Source organism: Aedes aegypti, chromosome 3, assembly GCF_002204515.2.
Source record: "Aedes aegypti strain LVP_AGWG chromosome 3, AaegL5.0 Primary Assembly, whole genome shotgun sequence".
In the NCBI taxonomy this organism is placed as follows: Eukaryota; Metazoa; Arthropoda; class Insecta; order Diptera; family Culicidae; genus Aedes; species Aedes aegypti.
In genome coordinates, this window is record NC_035109.1 from 93,461,112 (window position 1) to 93,486,376 (window position 25,265).

The 25,265-nt window shown below is 37.6% G+C and overlaps 1 protein-coding gene across 1 annotated transcript in view; it reads right to left on the reverse strand.

The window, feature by feature from the left end:
* LOC110679221 overlaps window positions 1–25,265 on the reverse strand; it is a 68,478-nt gene that overhangs the window by 22,030 nt on the left and 21,183 nt on the right. The window contains exon 2 of the mRNA XM_021853361.1: window positions 16,168–16,357. The gene's annotated coding sequence lies outside the window, so the exon portion shown is untranslated. The remainder of the gene's footprint in view (window positions 1–16,167; window positions 16,358–25,265) is intronic.

Sequence of the window (25,265 nt, forward strand, 5' to 3'; positions counted from 1 at the left end):
GCTGAGAAATCATTCAAATTACTTTTTCGTGGATTTCTAATAAAGCTTTCCCATAAGGTGCAGTCCACAAATTATGTAACACGCTTGATGGGGCTTAAGTATTACGACTCAAACAAAATTTAGAAAATTGTCATGCAAAAAGCCTTGCGGAGAAGGTAGGGGATCAAGAATTCCCAATTTTAGTGTTCGGCAAAGATGTCCAGCAGATTAAGGACTATCTGGCGATGATGAATCTGATTGAAAATTCTACCACTAGGTGGCGCTAGTAATAAATTTTCTCCAATTCTCTAAATCTTTTGATTCTCATTAGCTTGCAGGTTGGTGTCATCGGCAAAGGGTGTTTTGCAGCTGAAGCGCTATCTGATGATGATGAGTCTAATTGAGAATTCGTACGACAGGCGCCGCTAGGTAAAAGAGTTTCAATGCTCTTAATTTCAAGGGAGATCATCAGTAGATGTGTGGATTTGTTGGAAAACGTCTGGCATTTTGAACAGCGAAACAGCAGTTTTAATGTATAAATATCAATAACAACAAAAAAATCTTTTTTGCCCCAAAATGGATTGTAAATTCTCATTTGAACGTTTTTACTGTAGACCACAAACTTTTAGCTCATCAGGATCTTGACATATAGAAATCTGAAACAAATTGTTATTGAACCAACAAATGAATTTAAAAATAAATTTCTCCCTAACAGAAAACGCTTGATCTGTGTTGATTAACATTGCCGATTACACCAATCCTCTATCATATCACAGAGAACAGACATGGAGGCTAGAACAAAATTCCATCTAAACCATGTGTAAAGGTTCCAATCAACCATCAACGCCGCCAACGCAGACAGCCCGACATACAAACTCGTTTCGACAACAGGATGTCACTAGTGAACGTCAAAATGCATTAAAACACAAAGCAACGCTAGCGACAAGTGGCAATTTTTGATATCGACACTAGCGCCAAAGTGTAAAAAGTGGCAAATTTGTAGCGTTCTCAATCTGACGACAGCGCCGCGTAACAGGAGCATAACAACATACTTTGAAATGACCAGTACAATGCTTTACACACGCTGACGAGAAAAGATGAACGTCTGTTCTCTGTGATCATATCATGATCTTGAGATACAGAATGGTAGAAAATATATACACCACACAGAGGATTGATTTACAATTAAAGACACTAACCTTTCAGTAGACAAGGTTCTTGAGATATAGAAGAGCAAAGAAAAAATCTATCTAGCTTCACTTAGTAAATGTGTTCCTAGTCATAATTTCCACCACAAGATAGCCCTCGATCTGCTGAACATCTTTGCCGAACATACCAACCTTCTAGGTGATAAAAATCTTGAGAAATAGGCAGTAGAATAATATTTACTACTAGCGCCAAAAACGGATGAATTCTCGATACTATTTGTCATCGTCATGTAGCCCTTAATCTGACACCAATTTTCTAAACAATAAGGATTTTGAGATTTAGAGGATTGAATAAATATTTGTTACTAGCGCCACCTAGCGGATAAATTCTCAACTAGATTTTTCCCCTCCAGATAGTCCCTGATCCGCTAAGCAACTTTGCCGAAGACACAAACCTTCTAGCTGATAAGGATTTTGAGATACAGACGTTCGAAGAAAATTTGTTACTAGCACCACCTAGCGGATTAATTTTCAATTTCATATTCCATCGCCATATCACAGAGAACAGACATGGAGGCTCGTACAAAATTCCATCAAAATCATGCGTAAAGGTTAGAGTCAATCATCAGCGCCGCTAACGCAGACAGCGCGACATACACACTCGTTTCGACCACACGATGGCACTAGTGAACGTCAACACACATTGGCACACGAAGCAATGCTAGCGACAAGTGGCAATTTTTGATGGTGAAACTAGCGCCAAAGTGTATAAAGCGGCAAAATTGAAGCTCCCATATTTTGATGACAGCGCCGCGTAGCAGGAGCATAAGGGATTGTTCAAATATTACGTAACGCAACAGGGGGAGGGAGGGGGTCTGACATAGTGTTACGGTTCATACAAAAATTTAAAAATTTCCATACAAATGCTTTTACGTGGGGGAGGCAGGGGGTCCAAAATTGGCAAATTTTGCGTTACGTAATATTTGTATGAATCCTAACGACATACATTGAAATGCCCCGAACAAAGCTTTACACACACTGACGATTAAAGATGAACGTTTGTTCTCTGTGGCCATATAGGCTTTGACCTGCTGAACAACTTTATCGAAGACGCCAACCTTCTAGCTCATCGGAATCTTTAGATATCCGTGTAATGCCATTTTTTTACCCCTCGTGTCCACGGGAGGAATCAGGCTTGTAAGGACCGCATGTACTTCAAAATTTATTTCAAATTAATTGTTCTACCGGTATCCAAATTGTGGCCGTTTAAAAAGTCAACGTTCGGCCCGGGATTTTAAGGGTTAAAAATTTCACTATTTAAAATCATTGAACAATAATTGCCATGAACGTTCAGCATATTCTCACTCAAATTCTTTCTATGGATTCCAAAACCACACAGCTAAAAATATGTTGTAAATTTCAGTTTATTTTCATGCACATATATGGAGCATCAAAATAAACTGAAATGTCAACGTCAAATCGCTTATTTTTCAATCGAATATACTTCAAATTTACACGATCATGTAATATTCAAGCATTTTTAGTTGAAAATTAAACGTGATGATGTAACAATAGATGAATTTGGTTTACTTTTACTATCTTCTTCTATTTACGCTACATTGAAATTTAAATATTTTTATCTGTGCATTGATAATGTAAATTGTAAGTCGTTTTATCAACGTTTTAAGAATAATTTTACCTGTTTACCCAAGATTTGTAATAGTATTTCTCCATTGCAAATGATTTATGACCATATTTGGTTTTCGACAATTCTTCAAGAATAATTCAAATTCATCCCATAAAAGATTATTCGAAATTAGACCCGTTAACCTTAACAAAAGTTTTAAAAGATTCTTGTACGCATCTTAAAGATCACACTATTAAACAAAATTTAGACTTTCCATGAGAAAATATTGAAACTGTATATGAGATCAATGATGCCATAAGTCTTGGAATCCTTATGTTACTCAGTTAGCGCGATTTTTCTAACAAAATATATCAAAATTTTTGCTGGTTAGTAGTTAAAATAACAAATTATAAAAAAAAATCCTCTACACTAAACAAAATTGAAACAAAATATGTTATAACTCAAACAGAAATGTGACTCATTATGTTACAAATCAAACAAAAATATAAATCATTTTGTTGATTTTCCATAACTGAATTATAACAAAATTTGTAATAGGCAATGTTTTCATTTTTTTTTCTATAACAAATTGTGTTATAATTAAGTTTTAAATTGAAACAAATTTGAAACAGCCTTTGTTCTTGTAACTGATTTTGTTTTATATTTGTTAAAATTTCCTCCATCAACTCAAAGTGCTTCTAACAAAAATTGTAACTTGTAACAAATCTTGATATAATTTTGCTATAATCTTGTTGTAATCCATTGGTCGGGTGGCACCAATTGTAGTCAATTAGATTATACGTTATGTTACACAGCAAATTTACATAAAACATTTCGTGTTTACTAGTTCATTTTCCCTTTTTTAAGCTACATTTATTTATTCTTTCTAATCTATCTGAACTTATTTTAACTCAAGTACACCTAATTTGGCCAGAGTGTTCCTTATTTGGCCATTCCTATATAAAATCAATGTGATTGGCCAATAAAAGAATGGAGTTCAAGTACGTGGCTGAAGCTGGTTCCTGTTGCCTATACTGACCAGGCTTGATAAGAACTCCTCTGCGATGCAAACAAGAGGCGATTTTGCCGTTTTTCTGAGGAGAAAAAATTGAACTCAAAATTTTCAACACAGCTAGCTCAAGTGATTCGAGTGCGTGTACAAAAAAATGCGAGGATTTTTTCTGGTACTCTCTCTCCCTTGTTGCGATGCTCACCTTTACTCGCGCTTCAAAAGAACTCTTGAGCGTCCCGCCCGAACAAGGCAGTCCTCGGAGAGTTGTGATGGCAATCATTTTTTGATGGAATTTTACTCTGGTGTGTTTTGTGTCGCATCTTCCTTTCTCATTTTTCGTTGCCTCTCTACTTAGCATTTTTTTTTTTGCTCCCTCGCAAAGAGGCAAAGGCAGCACGCTGCTCTAGAGTATGTCACCGAACTCTGATGATGCTGAGGAGTATTATCAAGCCTTATTTGAACCTAAATGCTCATTACTCAAAAACGGCTGTACGAAATTGCTTCATGTTTTCACATTTCATTGAAATTTTGTTCCCAAGAGTGAATATCCGAATCGAACGCGAAAAAAATGTTGTTGCCTGAGAAACTAACGTAAGTTATGGCTATGCGTCGGTCCCCCAAGGAATTTTGGAACATCTCCGGATCCAGATGACCACCGATCAATATCGGCAAAGATTCTAAAACTAGAAAAGTTTTTTATTAACTTGTTGAAAAATGGTGCAAAAAATATCGAGGAACAACATACAGTCAACTCTCCATGAGTCGATATTGAAGGGACCATCGACTCATGGAAATATCGGGTTATGGAACTGCCATGCTAAAGAAACCTGTTTGAGGGGATCATCATAGTAACCATGAAATTTGATTTTTAGTATAGTTCCATGAGTCGGTATCGAGTAATGGAACATCGAGGTTTAACTGTAGTTATACGATTTGGATATTTTTTTCTGTGGTAAAAAAATGAAGCTGCTTATAAAGGGGTTAACTGAGTGCTTTTTTGCCAAAGTTGCCATTTTCGCATTCATATATCGTGTGGCATGTACGATTATACCTGAGGCGAATAATTATGCTCTAGCCTAGGGAAGTCAAGGAAATTTCCTTTTACGAAAAGATCCTGGACAAACTGGGAATCACACCCAGACAACTTCAGCACGGCATTGTTTTGTAACCGCGGACTCTATCCACTAGGCTAAGGAAAGCCAAAACCATGTTCAATTCGAAAAAAGGGCAATGGCACCTACCTTATAACTGTTAAATTTCATTCGTACTAAGTCCCCCTGCATCACGACTCATCAGCTAATGGATCTAAGCCACGCTTTTGCCGGAGCTCGACATAGGCTTGTTTTAATACGTTCTTCAACCCCGCTCGTCTACCCGCTACTAAAGCCCACGCTTCTTGCAATTGATAGTTAGCCATAAGATGAGCCCAGCCTGCAACGCACTGAAAGTTAATCATCCGAATCATCACATTCCCATTTGCTGCCCATTTGCCCATTTTCCCCCCATTCAAATTGGTGCCTGTTTTACTTGTGCTTGTTTGTTGCGTTGCTTCCGCGTTCAGTATCAGGGAGACCGGGACAATTTAACAATTAAATTTATTTGACTTTTACGGGCTGAAATAGGTAGGAGCTCCGCCATTACCGTTCAGAAGAATTTGTTAACAAATTACAACTCGTCGGAATTAGATGGGTTCCCAGCCTTATTCAGCCAACGCACATGGGATGGGAGTGCCATCTTTCCGTATTCAACAGCACTGGTAATAGGCATGGTAATTTTGTTGTTTATATGAAAATTCCCATCACCATTAAGGTGTCACCAGGCACATTTGATGGCCGCTCTCTGCGTACCACTCTGTTGTGAGAATCCGAGCCCACATCCGAGCCATTAGCAATTGAATGCGCGCAGAACTGACTGCGCGGCGGTTCATCCACCTCTCGTGGCTCGCGACCATGCTTTGGACCTATGACAATGACATCCGCAATTGATCAGTCACCCACCGGCAGGGGCGTAGTCAGGATCGGGGGGCGTGACGAACGACCCCAAAGGCATTATTCTTCATAAGGGTGTCAATTTAAGTACATTTTAGGCACAGACAAACAGACGTAACACTCTGATTATTTTCATCGGACAGCAGAATAGCGTCCAATTCTTATATCTAGTAGTTGGACGACGGGTTACTCGCGGCGCTCGCATCACTTTTATTCGAGTTTGACGTTTGCTCACTACCGCCATCTAGTTCACGGTTGGCCAAATGAAGTAAGGTACCGTGGGGTAAGTGGATACAGAAAAATCAATAGTTAATTTCATTGTTATGTACAGCTAACTTGAATAGTTTAACTCAAACTTTTTTCTGTGGATAACAAATAAGGGACTATTATACTTCAAATCGTCATTTATTTCGATTTTTCTGATTGTTATGTATTGAGAATGAGAGACTTGAAAATTTGCGCCAAATGATCCACTTGCCGCACCATGGTGGGGTAAGTGGATCACCATTAAAAAAAATCTGTTCTCGAAACAAATGTAGTATGATTATGTTTAATAAGAATGATATTACCCTCGCACTTGTTATTAGTGCTAGTAATGTTACATTTTATTACTTTAAAATTAAAAAGTATCTTTATTTAATCAAAATATAATAAAAAGTATGTATATATTAGTTCATACTAATTAGAACAAAAAAAAAAACATTGTAATTAGAAAAATTTGGAGAAAATTCTTCCATTTATACGCATAAGTTATACAGAAGTATTGTAGGATTATTCCTAACGATATTTTCGAAAAGCACTCTTGGTTTAAAAATATTAGTTACATTTACTTTTGAATAACAAACTGAAATCCTTATGTTTTATTTATGAATATATGTGTATCATCTGTCTAGAACAATTTATATGGTCAAATCATGTATGAGACTATGCTTTCAATTGGAAAATTAGTATATTTTGCTCTTTTACAACTCAGCTTAGATAAACCACGAAAAGTTTCGTGTGAATTTTGAAATTATTATTCTTTTTATATTTTTTTATACCAGAAAGGTTAAAAAAGTTTTAGGTGGATTAATTCAAATTTTCTATGGTCAATTTAACAAATTCAAGCTGGGAATGGAACAAAATAAAGGAAAACAACATATGCGGGTATTAAAGCTTATTAAAATTCTCCTAAGCAGTCTGCCAATAAATGATAATTATTCTTGATCCACTTACCCCACCCCACTAAAAAGTAGGGGTAAGTGTACCATGTCCAATATATTTGTATTTATTCATAAAATGACATATTTTTCATTGTGATTCATTCAATTAGAACTGAAATGCTCACCATGTGTCGAAAAAAATAATAGAATTTGATTTTAGACAGAGATACAATGGATGTTTGATTGATGGAGAACAATTTTCAAATTAATTACTTTTTGCAGCTAACAAGTTTGCTTGTGTTAGTGTACGTGTAGTAGCAGTTTTGCAATAGTATCAGTGTGGGCGTAAGAATATAACCTAAAACGAAGCAATGGTGCGGAAACATTCAACATATCCAAGTATTTAGGCTTTATATTGACAAATGATCCACTTACCCCACTGATACACTTCCCCCACTGTACCTTATTTTTAGCATTGGGCGTAAATGTTCACTTGACTATGTTTTAAATTGATAATTATTCTACCTGTTACGTCTGCTTGTCTGTGTTTTAGGTATATTTTGTTTTACACGTTCCTTCCAAAATGTCAGATAGGAACAACCCCAGTGTTAAAACTAAAAGCCCTATGGCAAACAAAATCAAATGTGTCAAGGTTCATATTCGGAACCATTTTTTAAATTAATGTATAAATATGTAATAGCCATTGTTTAAGCTGGAAAAATTGCTAAAATAGTTGCAAGAACATGCTTAATATTAAATAATGTATTATTAAATAAAAACAAGAATTCATTAAAAGTACTCCAGAAAATATCATTATGCAATTTTTCATCGATATGTATGCTGTATACTGCCTATAAATGCATGTCAGTCCCATGTTTGCTGGATTTCCTATTCACATGGGACAATTATGCATTTATGGGCAGTATACATTTATTTTCTGCCAGGGAAAAGGGGGCACTGCCGCTTTGCTTACACTCATGCCCACCAAATGCCATCGCGGAGAGCCTCGAACTTGGCAATCGATGTTCAGTAGGAATGATTATGAGGAGGATGATGATGATGTCGATTCTGCCAACACGCCAACATTCACCCATTGTCGTCACCAAGGTTTTTGTGCAGAAAAAAAAACGCGCACTGTCATGGTTGCAGCAGCGCAGCTAAGCACTGGCTCATCGCGAGATTGATATTTCACGATACTCCCAAAGGGTTCCCGTTAGATGAATCCGTTGACCGCCGTCGTAGAGCTGAACCCAGAGCCGAGCTGCGGTCGTATCCAGCAGTAAAACCAATCCCGCATTAATTTAATTACAATTTTAAGTACAAGCGGGCGCGTAACGAACTTAAACTTATTGACTCTTCGCCTGGATGTCTGGTATGGGAGAAGATGCGAGATTGCGGTGGATTTGCGCAGGTCAATAATGACCGACCGGATAAGTGCCGTGTGAAATGGGCTTCCGCCTGAACCACCATCAGGGCCCCCTCGATAACGTACGCAGAGGGTCGGTCATCTAATACTCCGCTGAGGTCCATCGGAGCCGTATAAAGCCATAAAGATCCACCACATGAGTGTTTCTAATTCTAATTCTGCTACAAAATGGTTTTTCCTTGCCCGTAAAGGGAAGGCATCGCTCGATCGTTAATTAATACGCTGTAATTGGCACTAGCGCCAATTATTTCGCGGCTATTTATTGAAATGGATCTATCCGAGAGCGATCCGAGCGGTAGGTGTGAGGGCAAAGAATAATTCGACGAATGATGCGCGCGAATGGAAGGTGAGAACCAGTAATTGATTCCTGATGATCATGATTTCGGTTGCAATAGATCTATCGAGCGCTGCTCTTAATAGTTCACAGCCCTTGCAGTCATCGTTGATTTTCAGGTTTTTATCAAGAAGGATAGCAACCAACAATAGGTCATTCAACTATTTGTGAAATTTGTGACCACTTCAGACATGAAGTGGTGGAAAATGCGAGAGATGAAAACTTGAGTGAATCCCGTGGAAGATCCTAGGAGAGTCAGGATAGGATCTCCTTAAGACTCTTCTAAAGATGATCCATATCCAGCCTTTTAACAAGCCTTTCTAGATGTGTCAAAAAATTTCTTAGGAATACCACAAAAATGTTTGAAATTCTTTTTATAGTTTAATCGGAAATCTTCCAAAATTATTTATAGAAGTTCTCCAAAGATCTTGACAGAAATGCGTCAGGGATCCACCAGGGATGATGTTAGCTATTTAACAAGATATTTGTCAGGAATCATTTTGGGATATAAACTTTACTATTAGTAATAGTAATAGTAAGGATTTAAAACTTCTCTATTGTTCCAATAAAGATCCAAGAAAAAAATCATATAGAATCTCACAGCTCTCGAATCCGACCAATACTTCGGAACGATTCCACCATTGATATTTACGACAATTCATAAAGAATATACAGTAAGGGAGAGTTCCCTTACTCGATGTTCCATATCTCGATATCGAGTAAGAATTGGTTTTCGTGGCTACCTCGATGGTCCCTTGGATCGCATTTGCACTGGTTCTGTGTTTTGTAACTCGATACCTCCCTAACTCGATGGTCCCTTTAATATCGAGTTATAAAGATGTGGCTGTATAGTTCCCTCTGGATCTACCCAAGTAAGCACTAATAACAAGCCCTGAATCAGCATCATAGGCACAGGCCTTATAATAGCGCTACAAAAGTAAACACTTATTACTGCATCATTGAAGCTTCTAAGCCTGGTGCATACAGGCAATAAATGAGCACTATATGGTTTATATATTCGCATAAAGGACATGTGCTAATGGTATCCAGTCAATGAGAATATTTACCTAGGTAAGGAAAAAGACATTTAGTGTGCGTGCCATCCGTGTACGGTGCAATATGTTTCACAATTACAAGCGAGCGAGCTCTCATAGGTAATGGCTATGTATTAGTAAAGAGAAAAAACTTATTTCTCTTTACTAATACATAGCCATTACTTCTTTCTCCACACCTTTCTGTACATTTTCATTGATATGCAGTGTTTTGACGGTTTTGACAGATAAACCACGTGCTTACACGGAGCCACAAATCAGCCCAACTTTGACTTCTTTTGACGCAATTCGGCTCTTTCGTGGGATAACCCAAATATAGCTACTATTAAGTAATTTTCGTTTGACAACAGCGAAACAACTCAGTGAAAAAAAAAATATCCAGCGTTAGCTTTTCAAGTTCCCGTAGTGGGTTAAAACAACTTAAAGTTAGATAAACTCAAAAAACCCTACATTTGGCTTATTCTATTTGACTTTGACGCTGGATCGGTGCGTTTCTCTCTGTTTTTGACAACATCTCTGTTGCGAGAGAAGCGAAATAACCCAACCGTGGGTAAAAACTAAATGCAGTTTACTAAAATTTGAGTTTGAAGAACTTATTTTTTGGGTAGTCTGATTTCTCCGTGTATATTTCTTCGCATGTTTTGAATCTCGGCAAGTCTAGCGTGATGTCTAGTAATTGTTATCTTTTCGCATTCTGTGGCTGTAGGGAGAATATCTCTTCGATTTTTGGACAGAAATCGTAGTAAGAAAGAGCAGAACTTTCAAAATATAATTCCTGGAAAATATGGGTATGGATTAGGAATTCCAGTTATATTTGCAAGAAGTATTCCAGGAAAACTCTTAAATTATGAGGGAACTCTGTCGGGGATTGTTTTAAGATGTCATCGATATGGGAATGGCTATGTGAATGTTTTCAAACATTCTATCCAGAATCTTTTAGTGGTCTAGGTTTCTATAGGTGATCTATAGGTGATCTAAAATGCGTAGATGGCGCTCTTTTAAAATAGGAATTGATGCATCTCAATTGAAATTTCTAGTGATAACTTTGGAAGAAAGATCACCGCAATCATTTAAGGCCCAAGTAAAAATGGAACAACATTCAAAACTGAAAAAGCAGTTTTCTCATTTAAAATAGACAAATCAAAGAAACTAAAACCACACAACTATTTTATTTGCCAAATAAAACAGGTGTGTGTTTTTACTTTCTTCGAATTGTTGGTTTAAGCCTGATTTGCTACTGAACAGGAAGCGCTAAAGAAATTTCTCACCGATTCCTTGCAGAAATGTTCTACAGCGACTCCCATTTGAAGTGACAGTTCTTTTCAACTGCGTACTGCGATCAGAAAAAAAAACGCATTCTTGATCGATTCCTTGCAGAAATTTCCCATGCATCAAGATGGGCCGAAAAATTACTTGTCAGCAGCAAAAAGGAGAAAACTGCTTTTTCAGTTCTGACTTTTGTGCCATTTTTACTTGGGCCTTAACTGACAAGATTTTTGCAATTTAAGGCACAGGAAACTGTAAATATTCATTTCAATTTGAAAAACTTTCGCAAACTAAACTTACTTTTGATGACCAATCAATATCAATAATTCTTCTAGAAATTTTTTTCCACAGATCCAACCATAAGTTCCTCCGGGAAAAATACTCCAGAGATTCCTTCAAAAGTTTCTCTACAAATTATTCAGGATTTCCTCAACTGATTCCTTCCAATGTCTATCCAAAAAAATCCTCAAGTAATTTCTTCAATAATAGGGTCCTAAAATGTTTGATGAAATATTGTTTTTATTTAATAACACAGAAGAGCATGTTACTGCAACTACTTTTGCAGTTTTCCCGCTCAAATAACGGCTATATCATATTCAAACTTTAATTTTAGAATTGGGTCCATAAATGAACTTTGACACTTTTGATCATGTTTGACGTTCGCTTAGTCGGCAAAAACACCACAGGGCTTTTAGTTTTAACACTGAGGTTGTTCGTATCTGACATTTTGGAAGGGACACGGAAAACAAAATACACCCAAAATCAAAAATAAACAAAAAAAGTTTTTTTGGGCATGTCTTTTTGGCCTAAACTTAAGCGTTCGGCACTAAAATTGGGATAGGGCTTTATAACCCTATTCTTTAGGGCTCCAAGAACTCCTCCCGAGATTGCTACAACAATTTCTTCAAAGTATCCTTCAGGAATTCCTCTAGAAGTTAGTTCCAAGGATTCCATCACGAATTACCCGGGAATCACATCACGAATTCTTTCAGATACTTCTCAGGGGATTCCTCAAAAAATTCATCACCAGAATTTCACCAGGACTTTTTTCAGGGCTTCCTCCCACGGCTGCTCCTTAAATTCCACAAGGAGCTGTTTCAAAACTTCCACTAGGAATTTCTTCAGCGATTATTTCTTGTAAATTTTCAACAGATTTCTCCGGCGATTTAAACAAAAACATTTCGAGGTTTTTTTTAGTAATACATCCAATGTTTCCTTCAAGAACTCCACCAACAAATCCAAGATTTATACAAGAATTCCATCAGTGAAACTTCAAGAATTTATAAACAGATTCTATCAGGATTTTTTTCCTACGATTCCACCAGGTATTCCTCTAGAAATTCTTAAAGAGATCGCTCAAAAAATCCTTTCCAATAAATTTATACAGGATTTCCATCGAAAATTCCACCAACAATTTCCAGCATATTCCTCCAGAAAATCCTTCACCGATTTTCTATAGAAATTCCTTCCAAAATTCCTACAGAAATGCATCCAGAGATATTCTCCAGAAACAATAATTCTACCCAGAATTTCTCCAAAGATTTATCAAGGAGTTCCTCTAGGGATTCCACCAAGAACTTCTTCCAAGATTCCACCAGGAAGCCTTCAGGGATTCCACTAGAAATACTGCAAAAGAATTCAACAAAACTTCCTACACAGGGTATCACCAGGAATTCCCTTAAAGATTCCGCTTGCAATTTTTTGAGAGGTTCCCCCAGGTTATCTTCCAATATTTTTCTAGGGAATCTTCAATAAATTCATTTTAGCATTCATTTGCTTCGAGAACTTTTTCTTGTATCTCTGAAAGTACCCTACGAGGTGTCCGTCCTGGAATCACTGTAAAAACTACCAGAAATTTCTCCAAGGACTCCTGAAAGAATTTATCCATTGATTCCTTCCAGTATTCCTTGAAGGGTTTTTTTCCAAGAAATCCACCAGGAATAACTTTAGAGAATCCGTTAGGAACTCCTTCAGGAATCCCTTAAGAAATTTCTGCTTCGAATCCCAAGTGGAACTCCTAATTAGAGACACTGGATGAAAGACTGGTGAATTCCTAAATCACTGAAATCTTTATAAGAAATCTCAGGTTAAATTGCTAGAGGAATTCCTGAAAACCATCAAATTCCCCCTCAAAATCCCTGAATATATTCCGTGAGAGTTTCCTTGAAAACATCCGGATTAATCACTTAAGGATTTCCGGGATTGATTCCTTAAGGAATTCCTGGAGGAATTGCTTGATGAATTTCCACGAGGAATTCCTTTGAGAAATTCCGGAAGTAATCTCTTGAGTAATTCCGGTGATGAAATCCTCATAATAAATTTCTGGTAAAATCTCTGGAGGAATTCCTGATAACTGGGAGGAATCCCCTGATGAATTCCGCGAGGAATCCGTTGAGAAGTTCCAGAAGTAATGTCTTGAGTAATTCCGGTGATGAAATCCTAATAATAATTTTATTGTATAATCCTTGGAGAAATTCCTGATAACCCTCGAGATATTGGAGATATTCGGGAAGGATTTTCTTAAGGATTAATTATTTATGGAGGCATCCCTTAATTAATTCCGGGAGAAATCCTACTAGAATTCCAGAAGGGATCGGCAATAAATAGCCGGACGAAACCCAGAATAACCCTGGACGCATTTGTTGAATTCCAGATAGAATCTTTGCCGGAACTTCTGATGGAATCCCAGTAGGATTTTATGATAAAATCTTAGAAATATTTCTAACAGAATCCATGAAAAAACTTCTGATGGAATCCTTGCAGAAATTCCCAATGAAATCTACTGAAGAAGTTCAGATGAAATCCCCAGAGCAACTTCTGATGTAATACCTGGGAAAAATCCTTGTTGAATCTTTGGCGTCGGGGTCACCTCTACGAGCAACAAGAAGTCTCAAACAGCGAAGAACATGATGCTCTTGTTTGCTTCGTCTTCCAGCGGCGAGGCATAGCCAAATCCAAGTAACCACTATCCCATTAATTCACCTTTCTGGCCTTGAAGGGCAATTATACGGACAATATATGGCATGTCAACTGTATTATAGCACGTTATTGGCATGTAAGGCGAATTAAAGTGCTATCTGGTTACTTAGGAATTATAAGCATCTCTGTGTAGAAATGTGAGGTCGAGGGTTCGATGCTAATTGTCGACGTGTCGTTTTTTTTTTTGTAATCTTCGCCATCTGCCAGATAATATTTTGTTGATCAATGAATAAAATTACCAGATATTGTTTTGATCTTATACCATCTTAACAAGATATACTAAGTTTTGATATTAGTTTTGATCTTTAATCTTTTATCTCCAACAAACCAATAACTGATTATGATCGTTATTAATTGCTTTAGAACAACATATTATGATCTTGTTTAGCTTTTTCCACCACCACACCACGTATAGAGCAAGAATCGTATTTCACAGGTTATACTGAAATCTCTAATGATATTGTAACCAATCATAGCAGAAATTAATCCAATTCATTTGCCAAGGTTTATACAAGTGGTCCTCCATGAATCTCTCAATAAATCTGCATTAAGCAACATTATGAATCACACCAGCATCTCGAACCCATTATTGATATCATGCGGTATCTTTCAATATCTGTCAAGGAATCTGCCAAAAATATCTGTTAGAAATCCGCTGAAATTTCATGGAGAATTTTGGGAACAGTCTGCCGTGGGTCTTCTTAAGAGACAAATTAAAGTAAGATCTTCTAAGAACTCTAATGTAATTGAGGGACTCCTGGGAAAACTATAATCTCATTATAGAGGGGTTCGTTGTTATATTTCTGTTGCATGAATCTAGATCAATCTTATACACAGCAAAAGTTAAATCAAGAATCCCATAAATTTCATCAGCAACTGCTAAAAAATCTCAAATCCGTCAAGAGTCTCATTAGGATTTTTTCAATATCTTTCTAGAAATTTGCTAAAGGTGTCTGTCAGGTTTATCTAAGCATCTCGCATAAAGTTCTTCGGGAGGAACTTGCCATAGAACTATCCTAGTTTATGAAGAATTTCGGGATAATTCCATCGGGGATTTTCTTAAGCATCAAATTAGGAATAGTCCAAGCAAATTTATTGAATGATTTGTGTGCAAGTTTCTTGAGGGACAACTAAAACAAACTGTGTATGACGAGAGTATGCGAGTGTTCGTGTGTTCAAATGTCACTAAGCTGACATTATTCAAACACTCTCAAATATTTGTAAGCAGCATGTCTTAATGTACGCAAACTGCATACAAATATCATTCGAATTATTCCAAACAATACTGAATCCAAATCTACCACAGATCAGTATTTAATCTCTTAAGAAATATGCCAATTATCTTGTCATATACCTTACCAAAAATGTATCTAAGATCATGGGTTGCACTAGTATTCCTCCTCGAACCCAAAATTTCACTGAAGATCTTCACAATCATCTATCTAGCAAGGCACCTAAATACATCAAGCAACACTCCAAACCTCATCAGCAGCAGTCCAAAGATTCCCAATCCATCAAGGACATCGCCAGAATCTCAGTAAAATCTTTTAAGCACTTCGGGTAAAATCTTCTAAGCACTTCGGGAGAAATCCCCCGACCTCTGCGGTACCATATGAAGAAATTAGGATCTCCTACATCCTTCAGGACTAAATTTTACTGAGATCCCTCAAGAATCTCAAGCAAAGTAATTGTCAGATTCTAAGGGAGGACCTGTAGTTTCGAAGGCAACAATTTTGTGACTCATGATGTATATAGCGAGCAACAGCGCTTAAGCCTCGTTTAAACAGACAAAATATAAAAATAATTATATCCAGTTTCAGTGCAAAAAATTGCACAATGTTGTAATATTTAATGATTTTTTTTTTTTTTTTGAAGCAGACATTAACAAAGATGAAAAAGAGACCCAAAAAATGAGAGCACATCGCCAAAAGAAACCCACATCCGCTCCATTTTCCAAGAAGTGGGCAACCACAAAAAACGCTCCTTCTGTTCGGCTCGGTAGATCACCTCGATCAACCTGCCAGCTCCAATTAGTGACACACGATAAGCATGACGCCACCATCCGAAATTTTGCCACTTGCAACAAAATTGATCCAAGTAAACTGTCATTCGATAGCATTCGGCTTGACAGGGAGCTGATTGGTGCTCTTCAGAAACGTGATTCATTTAGAAAACTTATCAAATTACCTTAAACCTCAAAGGACGGACGCTTACCTCTTGTTTCAAATATGCTCTTGCGATGGGGTTGGTGATTCTTGTTACTGGTTGCTTATCTTAACGTAGTAGGCATACGAATAACTTGAAGGGTAAACTAAGTAGGCTGTTGCTTTCGAAGATCTCTCTGTTGTTGCTCAGTCTTAGGCGTAGCGATTGATTTGAGGCAATGTGATGAAATAAGCAAAATCTGGAAATGGAAACGAAAAGAAAATAGATTAGTCTCATTCGCTGACAAGTTTAAGAAAAATAATATACGAAATAGGCCCACTAGGGTTACCCCAGTTCGCCGGTAAACGCTGAATGCCAACTCCACGCATAGGCCGGGACAAGTGCAATATTAGCTTTCAAATGTCACAATGTTGCCCCTGTCCGTACCGATGCGTAGATTGATAGGGGGGCAGAACTGGGGCAGAGCCGAATTACCCGGAATTTGCACTAATAAATTTAAATTTGTTTCCGGTCGACAGCAGCAGAGAGACGAAAATATTAGGAACAAAAAAACGAATGAGTCATGGCGACCAAAATGGAGAAAGAGAACACAATGACTCTACACGCTTAAAAATAACACAGAATTTAGTACGATTCAAACAAAATTGGGCTTTTGTGGACCAACACTAGTTTTGTGCAATGTATACAAATGCTGATCCTGTGCTGGTTTCTTCTTTTTTTTCAGAAAAAATATTATACCAATTTTGTGTTGGAGTGAATTCTGTGATATATTTTTTAGCGTGTAGCACTTAAAGACGCACAGACTTCGAAGCATCTGTTATCTGGGTTGACCGTGAACGATTCGAACCGAAATATATCACTTCTCCTTGGCATTTTGCACACTGTTTTGGTTATGCCACATTTGGACAGTTTTGACCGACAAAAACAATTTTCGCACTGCGGGAGATTCGCCAGGTTTTGTGGTTGGCTCGATCACTGTTTTTGGCGACGATCGAAGCAAGCGTGGCAGCGTTTCCGCTGCCAATAAGTTGTCACCGCAAACTGCGACAAACCGAAACGGGAAATTACCACTATATGGGGCTCTGCACAAAAATCTTCCTCTCTTTTTCACCTCTTCATAAAATTTTGTAAACGACAAGACTGGTCAAAGTTAAAGTCCCATACAACATTAAGATAAATATTGAAATCTATTTAATCACTTATAATAGCAAAATTACGATATAAAGGTAATAAGATTGTGTTATACTTAGAAAAAATGAGTTCTTTCGACCTAGCTACAAGATTATAACTTTTTCATGATTTAAAACCCAATTGCAGTCGAGCATTGTCCGATGCACTCGACTTGAAAACAAGAACTGCTGCAGCCTGCTAAGTTGGTAGCCCTGCACAATTTGACAACTTTCTTTGTTCACTGTCAGGTTCAATGTCAAACTTAATTCGCCAGGCCCTTCGGCGCACATCTTCCGGTCCGTTGGTTACAACAACGGCCAATGCAATCACGATTCTCCCGAAAGTGGCAGCAACCATTCCGGTAATTGCTATTATTAAGCGCAAGATTCCTGTCGAAAAAAAACTTGTCAGAACCGCCACGGCAACTGGTTTTTTGGTTGAGAGGACTCGTCCATCACACACGTCCGTCAGCAGACCGTATGCGAAATACATAATGTTGACGGTTTCGGGTCCCCTCGTCAGCGCATCAGCCTATATGAGGGGCCCTATTATTTAGTGAATGAAACCTGTTATTTTTGGTTTTGGTCTCGAAACAGAAAACCTTTTCGTCCTTTTTTTTTTTCATAGGTTGCTCACTCCGTTCCGCTTGATGGCGCTCTACCCCGGCAATCGAGGTTGCATGGGAATTTTCGCTGCATGGCAACGCGAACATTGGTAATGGGTAGAAGAAGAGGACATCGGGCGCGGCGTTCGAGGTTACTCGTCTGCGATTACACTCGAGGGCTACCATACTGCTACTGCACAGCTAAAAAAAATAATATAATTTTAAATTCATTGCGATGCTCATATTTGGAGCATCTAAATATAAGCGAATTTCAACTGTCAATCATGTAAACTTCAAGCAATTTCTTATAAAATTTAATTTCATATTAGCTTAAATTTACATGATCGTGAAAAAAAACAGAAATATTGTTTTTTTTTTCACAGGAGTCCTCATTTTACACTTTATTGAAATTTGAACATTTTTTCTTCTGTGTATGGTAGAACGAAACTCGATACCTTGGGAGCATATACTTTGTCCGTGGTGGACAGCCCGGAGAGCCAGCCAACAGGTTCTGCCGAGCGGCGGTAATTTGAATCCGCAACCGTGAACACGGGGTACGGGTTTTAGAGATAGATGCTCTCGTCGGTTTCACAACATCATTTTGATGAGTGGCTGTCATTTCGGGATGAATTTGCAGTACACCGTTGAGGGTTAATTGTTGGAGTTGTTGATAGAACTTAACACTGGTGGAAAATTGGGTAGGGGTGATATTTAATGGATTTGATTTACCGTGTAATTCAATTTATCAGCGACACGTGTTATGGGTGATTTCCAGATCGTAAAGCTATAAGTACACGGTGTCAAATTTTTCGCCTGCGATCTAACCAAAGACAACAAATGATGATGTTCATATTCAGTTTAAAGTTAATTAAAATTATGCAGTAATTCAAAATTATATTAGGTGTGCTGAGAACAGTTTACTGCGATCTAATAAACTTGGGTACTGAGCGTAGTACCGAGGAATCTAATGTAGTAATAGAATTTTTACGCATTCTAAGCACTACGCCTACTTCGTCGTAGATTCAACAGCGATCTAAACTTTAGTTTGAAACACCATATTAGAATTTTAATAAAGTCAAACTAGAGCACCTATAAAGAAGAGTGACGTCATGTTTCAATTTTGACAGATCTTCTGCTCAATGAAATGCGGTTTGTATGAAAATCACAGTCTGCCGCTGTTCCAATTTTGACATTAACGCCATTCTTATTTAAATGCGCTCTGGGTCAAACCAGACATGCCCTAATTCAAATGCACCGATTGACAGTAGACTGGATGTCTAGGGCCCGATCCATCTGACAACACAAAAGGCCTTTTCATTCTGGCCAGTTCCGTCTATACATTTGTTTACATCGATGGAGAACCAGTGCATGGACGGGGCTGTCATTTCCATAAAAGAACTGTCAAAGTGCTTCAAGATTAGCTGGTTTGAAAAGTCTCGAGAAAAGATTGAATTGTGGCTTTTCTAGTTACGTTGTTCAATCTGCTCAATTTCTACCAAATCTCGATATAGCTCAGCTTAATTCGTATAATTTCAACTAAAGAGTTTGGCTTCAAAAATTGCGTGGGTTCCATCGAAAACGTTCAACTTCGATTCCGGCAAAGACGGGAACCGAGAGATGGAACCATAGTGCACAGTGGGATCTGGTTCAGATACATGGAATGTTGGTTAAGGAAGAGATGCCAAATTAAAAGAAAGGATGGAGCTCGCAAGAAAAATCACAACTCAAAAAGTTATACCATATCCGAATCATATTTCACTAGAAAATGTGACAAAACCACCATCTTTTGAAATTTTTTTTTTTTTTTTGAAACAAGTTTTCTTTCGGTTTTTTGGTGAACTAAGAACTCCTAAACTAATTTTTATTTTATTATGATTTTAAAGATCAATTTTATGTTTTGGATCAGTTTAAGGATCGTTTAACACCAAAAAATGCTACTTGAGATACATTATATTCATCTGAATTAATGCCAAGTAATAGCCGAACCGTAATGGTATGAGCGCTATCCCAAAGATTAGGACCCTAATGCGAGAAAGCTAAAATCGGGACAAACACGAATAGAAGTGATAATCGATCTTCATGTATCTGCAAGACAAGAACGAACGCGTTCGGCATTCACTCATCAAATGCATTCATCCGAATGAGCGGATTCCCACTCACTGAATCATTCATTGGTGTATCGTCGATCAGTGAATTCCCATAAGCTGTCAAATCGAATGCCACTCGGGCGCTACGGACCAATACACGAGTTCACTTATTTGACGTTTGAGCGGTTATTTATGTGACCATGGAAACAACATCGCTCAAACATCAAATTAGTGAACTCATGCATCGGTCCATTGGTCCATAGGCCATGGGAAGTGGTTCACCTAGAATTAATTTATAGCAGAGAAAAAGTCAATTTTGCATGAAAATTGACAAGTAAATGAGTGACAAGTTCATCCTCTTCTCCTGGCCTTTTGACTTATCCACTGATGTACTGAATTCATTCACTCTAACAATAGGGTCTTAAAGCCCTGTCCCAATTTTAGTGCCAATTGCTTAAGTTTAGGCCAAAAACACATGTTTACTTAATTTTTAATCTTTTTCGTTTGTTTATTTATTGTCACCTTGGCTTGAACTTAAACTTTGGGTGTGTTTTGTTTTCCGTGTCTCTTTCGATATGTCAGATAGGAAAAAACCCAATGTTAAAAATAAAAGCCCTGTGGTATTTTATTTTCGACAAAGTGAACATCAAACATGATCAAAAGTGCCAAGGTTCATTGATGGACCCAATTTTTAAATTAAAGTTTAGATATGATATAGCCGTTATTTGAGCGGGAAAAATTGCTAAAGTAGTTGTAGTAACATGCTCTTTCGTGGTATTAAATAAAAACAAGATTTCATCAAACATTTTAGGACCCTATTGTGACACTAGAGCGGGATCAGAACACGCGGGGGCACAAGTCATGGATTTTGAACATGTCCATATTTTATATTATTTTCACAACTGGCTAAACTCAGGGAGAGTTGCAAATTCCATTCTGTGCCATCTCAAGTGAATAGCAATATTATCTTTGAAATGATGAAAGTGAATCACTCCAAAATTCACTGCAGCACCATAAAAGGATCGATCAAATCCTCCAATTCCGATGGATTGTCATCGTCCAGGTAGAAAGATCAACCCATATCGAACGTGCGCGATCAAAGTCAAACGGTAATTAAATGGCTTTTTCAGCCAGAGCAATCGGCTTCGTTACAGCCATGGATGGACAGCACAAAGCGACGACGACGGGCCCAGTATTGGCCCCCAACGTGAATCCATGCCCATCCCAATGCATTGACCGGTGTCGTCGTCGATAAATGCGCTTTCTCGCCGGTGTCACGTTTTAACGGTGGTTCTCCCTCTCTGCGCCTCCACCAACTGCGGTCAGCAGCCAACAGAGAAAAGTCCATGCCACGAGTGATAGCGATCGCCGCCAATGGGGCAGCTTCTGCTGCTGGCTGACTGACATTTTGGGGCATAACGGGATGCTGCTACATCATCACGACACGACCGCGGCTCCGCGCGCGAGAGCGACATCTTTTGGCCACATATGTGAGCGATCGACGAGAAAGAGAGAGAGAGAGAGCGCGACTGCGAGCGATCGACGCGACGAAACGGCGGACGAAGTGTGTCACAACTGTGTCTACCCTACATGTTCAATAGGGTGATCCGTAACGCGGGTAGATCACCTTTTCGTTGTGCCTTACGGGGTTAGCTCTACCAATATGAATCCTAGTCTCATCGGACTAGGATAATATATTTTGGAAATTTATATGGATTCACAGAACAAAATCCTTGTTACCGGCAACAGTTTCTGAAATTAAGTCTAATTTACATAGCAGATGCTTTAAAAGACTTCGAATATGGCAGTCCCGAGCACCTACTCCTCAATTACTGTTGATTAAAGGACTCACGTGAATGCTGATAACTAACAAATTTCTAACCTAAATTGCAGTTAGTTCAAATCCCCTTTTTTGTAGTTGGCGGGGACTAACCTAAAGCCGAAATAGGTACATATGGGACTTCACAACATACACAGTTTTACTGAAAAATTTACTGGAAGCTATCACAAAGTCTTGCGAAGAACTCTCACATAATATTTGACAAGATTTTTATGGAACACTTGGAATCTCATAGAATTTTTGCAATGATTTTCATCGAATCCGGGACATATTTCAAACAAAATTTTGGACAGAGTTATCGTATAATCCCAGATTGGATTCCGATTGATTTTAAAGTGAATTAAGGGAATTATTCTGTTGGAAATCTAAGCACAACTGTTACAGATTCATAGGTAGGATTCTCCCAAAACCAAGAGCAGGAATTTCTCGTACTCACGATTTCTAACAAAACTCTGAGTTGATTCTTTTAAAATCTTGGACATCATTGTCTAAAAACCGGAATGGACTTTCTAGACTAGATTCTAATTAATTTCAGTGTAAAATTTTCATAAAATCCCGAGTTAGATTATCAGATCAACTCTCTTACAGATTCATGAACTTGCTGCAGTTGATTTCTGTTGTTCAGTTTGTCCAGAAAACTTTTTTCACTGGCTGAATTTTGTTCGATAATGTTGAAATGTGAATGCGGACTGTCGCTCATAATGGTTTCTCATATTTGGCCCACTATTCAAAAAGGTTGCTTAGGCCAGGACTAGAGTTTCATTTCATGGTGAAATATGGTCAGAACTACCGATTTGGTTCCCCAGAAATCAAATGATTGGGTTTGATAGGAAGGGTGCCTTCGTGAGATGTAAGTCTCTACGAAAGGTGTAAATAGCGGAATATTTTCATCGCATTCGTTTTTTGAATCAATTTCTGAGGAATCTGAACAGAAACTGTACAGAAATTGATACCTCATTAGCTGTCGATGGAAATGGAGTAATGCGACATGTACCATACACTAGATTTTTAGGTGAATTTCCAATTTATAAAATATGTTCGTCAGTTCGTAGTTTGCACTAATTTCATATATTTCAGCCAATTTCAAATATGCTAACATCATTTTTTTCAAAAAGTCTTCAAAAACATCAAATATGTCTAAACATGTAGCTGGTAAGAGTTTAAACTAGTTTTATCAATTTTTTTCCCCTCATTGTTCTTTAAAACTAAATTTTGTTTGACTACAACTTGCAGATTCAACAAATTCCAAACCTTCTGACAAGCTGTTGGGCGGCATCCACAAATTACGTAACGCTCGAAGGGGGAGGAGGGGGTAGGCTCGAGCGTTACGACTCATACAAAATTTTAAAAAATTCCATACAAAAAGCGTTACGGAGGGGGGAGGGGGTCGAATATTTCCAATTTTAGCGTTACGTAATAAATGGATGCCACCTTGGAGATAGTTATACGTTTTTTGATATGGGTAAAAAAATCGTTTCGACTTCAAAAACAATCGAAAATCATTCATGTTCAACGAAAAATGCCATGTGTTTCAAACTTTTGCCAGGTAAACGTTAATTTTTAAAATGGAACGGTAATTCTACTTTGTGCAATATTGGAAAAGGTTGAGGCAACGATAATTAATTCATTTTAAAACAAAAATATGCTGGCATGTAATGTATATATGTTTAACACTGTAAAAAAAAAACATTCAAGTTATGTTGAATAGCATGTAGGGTAAATAATGTACCAATACTGGAGGTACTAAGCACGATTGAACTTCATTTGATCGTCTAAATTCAAGAAGCGCAATTAATGTACATCCCAGACAACCAGAAGTCGCATAGCAGTATACGAAAAAAGTCGTTTATTTGTCTAGACGGCTTCACTCCCGCACTACATGGTGGATGAAATCGTTGGAATGATGAGTTTCCTCGCATAAAACGCTATTTCATGAGTTCATACGTAAATTCCATTTCGTCCCGTATGCCTGTACAATGTTAGTCGGATCAATCCGTAACAGCTGTCAAATAATCTTTGTTATCATAAATTAAGTCGCATAAGAGTACATACTAATTGGCAAGAAAATCTACACACTCGCATTGCATGTTATGTTTCATCATATAAAATATGCACGTATATCGCCTCCACTTTTGTACGTATAAGGCTTTTTCGCGACATCTTATACGTGAAACTTTGCACATATAAGCATCGCATAACGCAAAAGGTGATTAGGTTATGCGTACATTCTGGTTGTCTGGGATGTTAATATTGTAACGGGAAGTAACGACCATTGACTAAATGAGAAAACATATTTCATCGCAGTAACCCACGGCATATCAGTGAAAAATAATACCTCCATTATTGGATTACACTGTTCCTTTGGTTGCGGTATATTTTTATAATTTGTGTTCCTATAGTTGCGGTATTCGTGGTTTTTCTTATGGGACCCTCCACTATAGGAACACTTTACCGCAACTATTGGTACAAGTAAGAAAAGTTTCAATAAATTTAGTTATATTTCATCACTTTTGAAACAATTTGGACGCTCTTTTCAACTATTCCGTGTGTCAACAAGCCAATACGTCGATTTGCAGTGTCGGTTCTGTGGCAAATGTAATAAAATCAGTGAAAATGGCACTATCGCAACTATAGGAACAGCCACAACTAATGGATCACTTACCCTAAACATATTTTGAATTGATTGAACACCGTAACCAAGGACAAACTGATCATTGCACAGTGGGACGAATGCCCAAAATCGTGAACTTGTTTCTGTAGCGTGTTGAAACGTGCCTTTATCGGTATGGTGTAACCAGAAAACTTAGTTCAGATTCCTGCCGGTGGCGCTGCAAATTTTAACTTATTCAATTGACGTTTTTCGAATATGGTGTCTTTGACAAAGTTGTAAATAAATGTAATTGAAACAACTTTGATAAATATACCGACCATTTATCTAGTCACCCTTCCGAATAACAAAGAAATTTCATAAAACAACCCCAAAATGTCGTTTGATTTGAATATCTACAAATTTTGAAAATTTTTATGGCAACTATGTTCTACAAAATTACATTCATAGTCAAAATATACAACTTTGTGGAAGTGAATAGGGTACTAAAACGCAAACAGAAAAATATTGTCATTTTTTTGTCTTTAGGAAGGCATATGGATGCAGATAAAACCTCTCCTGGTTCAAACTACATTATAATCAGTTGCAAATTCCAACGATTTTGCCTGTATCCAAGAGTATCTAAACGAGGATACAGGCCACTATTTTGGGCTAAAAAATGACTTTATCTGCTTTTCTAGGCACTTAAGAACTCCATAATGCTCAAGAAAGTGATGACTGTGAAAAAGATCAAGATTCTGAAATTTTTGAAGAAAAAGGAAAACATGGAATAGTTCTTCTTAAATTAGTGACTACATTCATAAATCAACCAGCGCAATTATTCACCTGTATTTAACC